The 5,166-nt window shown below is 49.9% G+C and overlaps 1 protein-coding gene across 3 annotated transcripts in view; it reads left to right on the top strand.

Annotated features, from left to right (window-relative positions):
• The first annotated feature begins 1,898 nt into the window (after positions 1–1,898).
• Positions 1,899–5,166, top strand: part of ST6GAL1 (ST6 beta-galactoside alpha-2,6-sialyltransferase 1) — a 30,248-nt gene continuing 26,980 nt past the window's right edge. For 2 of the 3 annotated variants that reach the window (XM_005425512.2, XM_031060706.1), the window contains exon 1: positions 1,899–2,150. The gene's annotated coding sequence lies outside the window, so the exon portion shown is untranslated. Of the gene's footprint in view, positions 2,151–3,158; positions 3,278–5,166 lie in introns of all 3 variants that reach the window. The other variant, XM_031060707.1, reaches the window with a different exon arrangement.

The following is a 5,166-nucleotide window of genomic DNA, read 5'->3' as shown; positions in this document are numbered from 1 at the left end:
CTGCCCACCCTGCAGCTGGTGGCTCTCAGCCCCAGCACAGGCTCTGTGCACATCTGGCAGGTGCTGGGCTCTCACAGGTGCTCCTGAGCTGGCACTCTTGCTGTCCTGCTTTGCTCAGGGGCACATGTCCCCTTGATCCTTTTGCCTCCCAGAGATGCTGGTGAATATTTTTGAGCATTTTGCCCTGTTAGCAGGAAGGAGTGGGTGGATGGCTGGGAAGCTCCCTTGGCCCCAGCCTGGCTGCTGTGCTTCCTCTTACAGCTCTGTGGCTGCCCAGGCTCTGCCACAGCAGAAGTTGCGTTGCCTCTGGTGGCATCTCTGGGCTCACTTTCCATTCATCTATAAAGGCAAAACTTCAGCAGGGAGCAGGTAGCCAGGGGTGGATTGTTGTATGTTTTGAAAACTGCTGCCCCTGAAGAACTGCTGCCTGGCTGGATAACCAGTGTGCTGGCCTTTTTCAGTTCTCTGTGCTTGTCTCCATCCCTTTTATCTCCCCTTTGCATCATTTTTCTCACTTAAATGCACCCTTTCTGCAGGCCACAAAGGCTGGTGTGAACACAGCCTGCAGCAAGGGGATCCTGCTGAGCTTGCAGGCTGGGGACTTCCTAGCCTGACGTGTGAAAGTGCTGGGGCTCTGGCTCACCATTACTCATCCAGCCTTCCTGGGCTGCCTTACAGCTGTCCTGGGGGACTGCCTGTGCACATTGCCTCACTTCTCGCTCAGTGAAGTGCTTCTCAAAGATGCAGCTATGCTGAGGTACTGCTGCAGGCTGGCAGACACCAAGAATTTTTCAGTCTAGCAGGTAGCTGTTTCTGGTTTTTTCCTTTTGACCTGACCCTCAAGTATCATTCTAGCTTCACTCTCTGTCACGTGGCAGGAAACTTCACCAGCCTGTGCTGATGAGACTCAGTGCTCGAGGTGGGGCATTGTATGCCAATGTCTCTTTGCATGGGCAGCACCCCTCTTTTTAATATATTCCTCCTTTCTTGCTTTTTACCTCTCTTTTCCCCCATCTTCCTCCTTTTCTTCACCACACAAAATGTGTCAAGCCTAGGCTTACCTTTTTCCCACTGCTTTGCTTCCCCTGCCGTGGTGTGCTGCTGTGGGTTAGGGTCCCTTGGATGGTTCCAGCTGGCAGGAATTTGGGATATGGACATATTGGGACCTCTTACTAAGCTGTGAGTGCTTGGGGTCCCTACTGAGAGCAGAGAGCTGAGCTGCTGGACTCGAGGTGGAGCATATGCCAGGCCATGCCCATACACTGGAAACATGCCCAGGGCAGGATAATTATGGAAGGCAGTGTTTCATCAAGTGGACCGTGTGCTCTTGCTTGCTAAACAGTCTTGTGATTAATATCTTAGTTAAGAGGATTTTAGGACATGTGCTGCAGTTGCACAGAGTTTCTTTCAGAAGTAGGGGAGAGGTTAGGAATATAAACTCTGTAAAGGCTCTTTTGTGTTTTCAGCAAGGGTCACCAGGTAATTGCAGTGCATCCCTGCTCTGTTGTGTCAGAGTAGGCAGTAGATTTTGCCATAGATGGTTCAGTGGGAGAGGGATCCTTGAAGAGCTTTGCACATGTTTTTGTACAGGCTGCATTCTTAAGATCTCCTTAGGGACCTGTAGCTCCAGCACTAAGGGTGAGTTCTTCTGCCCTGATGTCAGCATTACCAGCTCGCCCTGGCTCCTGCCATTAGACTCTGGTGAGTTCTGCAGCCAGCAGGTGTTCACCAGAAGATTTTGCCTTCAAAACAAGGCTCTGTGTGGTGTTTTACTCAAGTAATGTTTCAAGGTGTCAGCAGCTCGACTGTTGGCCTTATCCAGGACACACGGTGTGGACACAGCACTATCTGCATGCTCTGGGTGTTTCTGTGCCACTGCTGATTTGCTGTGTGGTCTTGGCTGGTAGTTGTAGTCTCCTGTCCAGTGGTTTCTGATCAGTCTGATGTGGCTGTCTAACATCTTCCCCCTAATTTCTTTCCTAGGCTAGAGAATTCAATGTAAAGGGACATGGGAGCATGAAGAATTGCATGGAGAGCACAGATGTGCTGCCCGTGGTGGCATCTCCTACAGCTCTTACCTGGCAATCTGCTGCTGCCTGGAAGGGATTGACAGGAACCTCTGTGGATAGCAAAGGAACCTGGAGATGAAGGTGATGACCATGGCTCTTAATCTTTTTTATCCCTGCCCCTTTTATCACTTCCACATGTCTGCAGCAAGAGCAGGGCTGCTGTCAGCGTGACAAGCCACATACATTGAGGCACAGCACTGAGGCTATCTCATGTTACTGTCTGGAGGGATAGTAAAAGATAGATAAAGAAAACGGGGAGGGTTCCCTGATACTCCCTTAGCAACTATCCTATATTTCTCTTTTAAAGCAAAATAAGACATTTATTCTGCTTCTTGTGGGAGCCCTTGTAGAAGCTGCCATGTATTGGTTGTGCACCAGAGAGATAAGAGTCTGATATCCAGTGTTTATTCTGACTTGCATTAAATGAATGAGATGTGTCCTGGGGCTCATTTTGGTAAAGCTTTCCCTAGAAGCCCTTTGGAGACATTGCCTTTGGCTCTAGGTTGGAGTAATTAGCTGCCTACTTACACAGCTGACCTCTGCTGATCATGCCTGAAGTGCTGCTGGTGGTGGTGCCAGTACTTCTCCTATCACTCTTCCCCACTGGCCTGCCCCTTATCACAGCACTGCAGTCCTTGGGCTGTTGCCCTCAAGGATGATGAGCATCATGTGAGCCACTGCAGTGACTGTTGCTGATGCTGGGACCTCCCTTTTTCTCTCGTGCATGGAAAAGCTAACTTGCTAGGAAACACTTTTAGAAGCAACTGCAAATATAAGTATTGGGTTTATGGCTCTTTTCATGTGTGAAGAAGGTTTGGGTGGGAGGACCTCATTGTATAGCTGCTTCTCTAAATATTTAACTTGCTGACATCAAGAGTGCCAGCTGTTGCTCCTTACCTCCTCTTCTGCTGGAAACATGCTAATGTCCTCTCCTCCACTTAAAACCTGATCTTCAATATGGAAACTGCGCCACCCTTTCTTACTTTCTGGCTGAGCAACACTTCTCTGTCCCAGTGTTGTGTTACCTTTAGCATTGCAAACTGTAACACTTGGGCAAGGGTGGTGGAGTTCAGCAACCTGCTTGCCTAGGGCCTGCTGGACTTCTCATCCCAAAGAGGGCAGAGAGCAGCCAAAATCTGCACAGAGGTCAAGACAGAGCAGTGTGGAGCCTGGGGAGCCTTGGCAGGAGTGGGAATGCTCTGCTGGAGGTAGGTGAGTAGAAAAGAAAAAGCATAGCCCATTGCCTTGGGTAATTCTGGCAGCTGTTCTTTTCATGGGGAAAGAGGAAAACTAAGCTGGAGACAGCTTGATTTCTGGTTAGGTGGGATTTGGGTGGACAATACAGGATTAAAGAAGCAGGTCAGCCAATCCTCCACTGCAAAACTTCTTGTTTTGGTTGTTGTACAGAAACAAAGAGTTCTTTAGTTCTGGTTTTCTTCCTTGTTCCTCTGAGGAAGTCTACTCGCTGGAACGATATGACTTGAGATGTGGTGCCAGGTGAGCTGATGGGGTGGTTGGGTCTCACGGGGACATGGCAGCAATCCTCTCTGAGCCTGTGGCAGCACAGGGCACGTCCACGTGCATGTGCAAGCACAGATAGGCAGCAGGGACTGGGACTGCTGGCCTTGATTGAGTGCCTGTCTTTGGGACAGCTGAAACCCAAGGCCAAGCTGACTTTTCAAGCTCAGATACACTTTTTGTTTGGAGATACTCCTTCTCTTGATAAGCATTGGTAGCACTGAAGAGTCACCTTCTGTTTGGGCCAGAACTAAATCTTGAGCCCCATTTGAAATGCTCAGAAGTCTTCCTTGTCAAACAGTCAAACCCAGCCCTCTGTTACTAAGTCTGGTTTCAGACTAGGGAGGCCTGGTTAGGCCTGGCTTGCAAGATGGCAAGGCTGCTGGAGGAGATGGATATTTGAAAACCAGCAAAGTGATCTATTTGGTCTGTAATAATCTGTATCTCTGTCCAGCCTCTTCTCAGCATTTACATTGTTTTATATATTAATATCTGAAGTGGAAAAGGGACTTTCCTTTGAAATAGGGAAGTAAAACCAAAAATAGGCACACACCCCTCTTCATGCCCCTGGGCTCCCTGTGGCTGTGTGGGAGCCTCTGACCCCCTCCTGCTTTAGAAAGGGCCAGAGCCTGCCTGTTGAAGCAGAGGGTGTTGTGTTGGACACAGATGGGCAGAGGAGAGGATGGGATGTGCTTTGGTGTGTTGTGTCCAGCTTTAGGAGTGGCTTTCCAAGGTTGGTGTGCAGGCAAGTGGACACCAGCAACAAAGCCTTTGACCATGTACTGAAATAGTTTCCCTTCAGGATAATGGGATGATGCACATGGAATGGTATTGTGTAAGATTAACAGCACAGTTAATTCCACTTGTGCTGAAGTGCAGTGTGAACCCATCTGCTTGGTTTGACTGCAGTTTCATGTGTGCTTTAGAGGAGTCCCACCAGTGCTATCAGTGTTGGGCAGCTCTGTCAGGAGCTGGGTGTTGGTGTATGTGGCTCTGTGGCCTCTCTCCACACTGGTGCCCGCTCTCTTCTGTGTACTCGTGGCTTATCCTCTCTCTGAGGTCCATGCTGTGGTAGGTGACACTCGCCTCAGACACTGCTTTGCACTTGAAGCATTTTGTGGGACTTGTGCACAAGCTCTGAAATGCATTGGTGAGCAGAGGCTATGAGCCCACAACAGGCACTGCATGCAGTGGATCTGGGAGAGGTGGGGGAAAAGCTGACCAAAACTGAAGAAAAGGGAAGGACTTCCGAGAAGGAAGGTTAGTGGACAGTGGAGGTAGGATCTCACCAAGGCAGGAAGGCAGCTTCTGGCTGCACTGTGGGGAAAGGCCACAGAAATTAGGGCATCCCCTTGTGCTGTGTGGATGCTGGAAGGGATGTGAAAGTCCTTAGGGGAAGATTTCCCAGGAGGAAGAAGAGTCCTGGAAATGAAGACAGTAAGAAAGCACCCAGTTTCTCGTGGCTAGCACCTCCAGCCTCTGTCCTCTGCTCCACGCAGCGCTGTGCATCCCTGGACTCTGAACGCAGCTCTTCACGAACCGCCGTGCTTGGCGATGGGCGCTCAGCACGGCTCGGCGG

The sequence above is a fragment of the Geospiza fortis genome, unplaced genomic scaffold (genome assembly GCF_000277835.1).
Source record: "Geospiza fortis unplaced genomic scaffold, GeoFor_1.0 scaffold101, whole genome shotgun sequence".
In the NCBI taxonomy this organism is placed as follows: Eukaryota; Metazoa; Chordata; class Aves; order Passeriformes; family Thraupidae; genus Geospiza; species Geospiza fortis.
The sequence above is the reverse complement of the archived record's forward strand: the minus strand, read 5'-3'. Positions and strand labels throughout refer to the sequence as shown.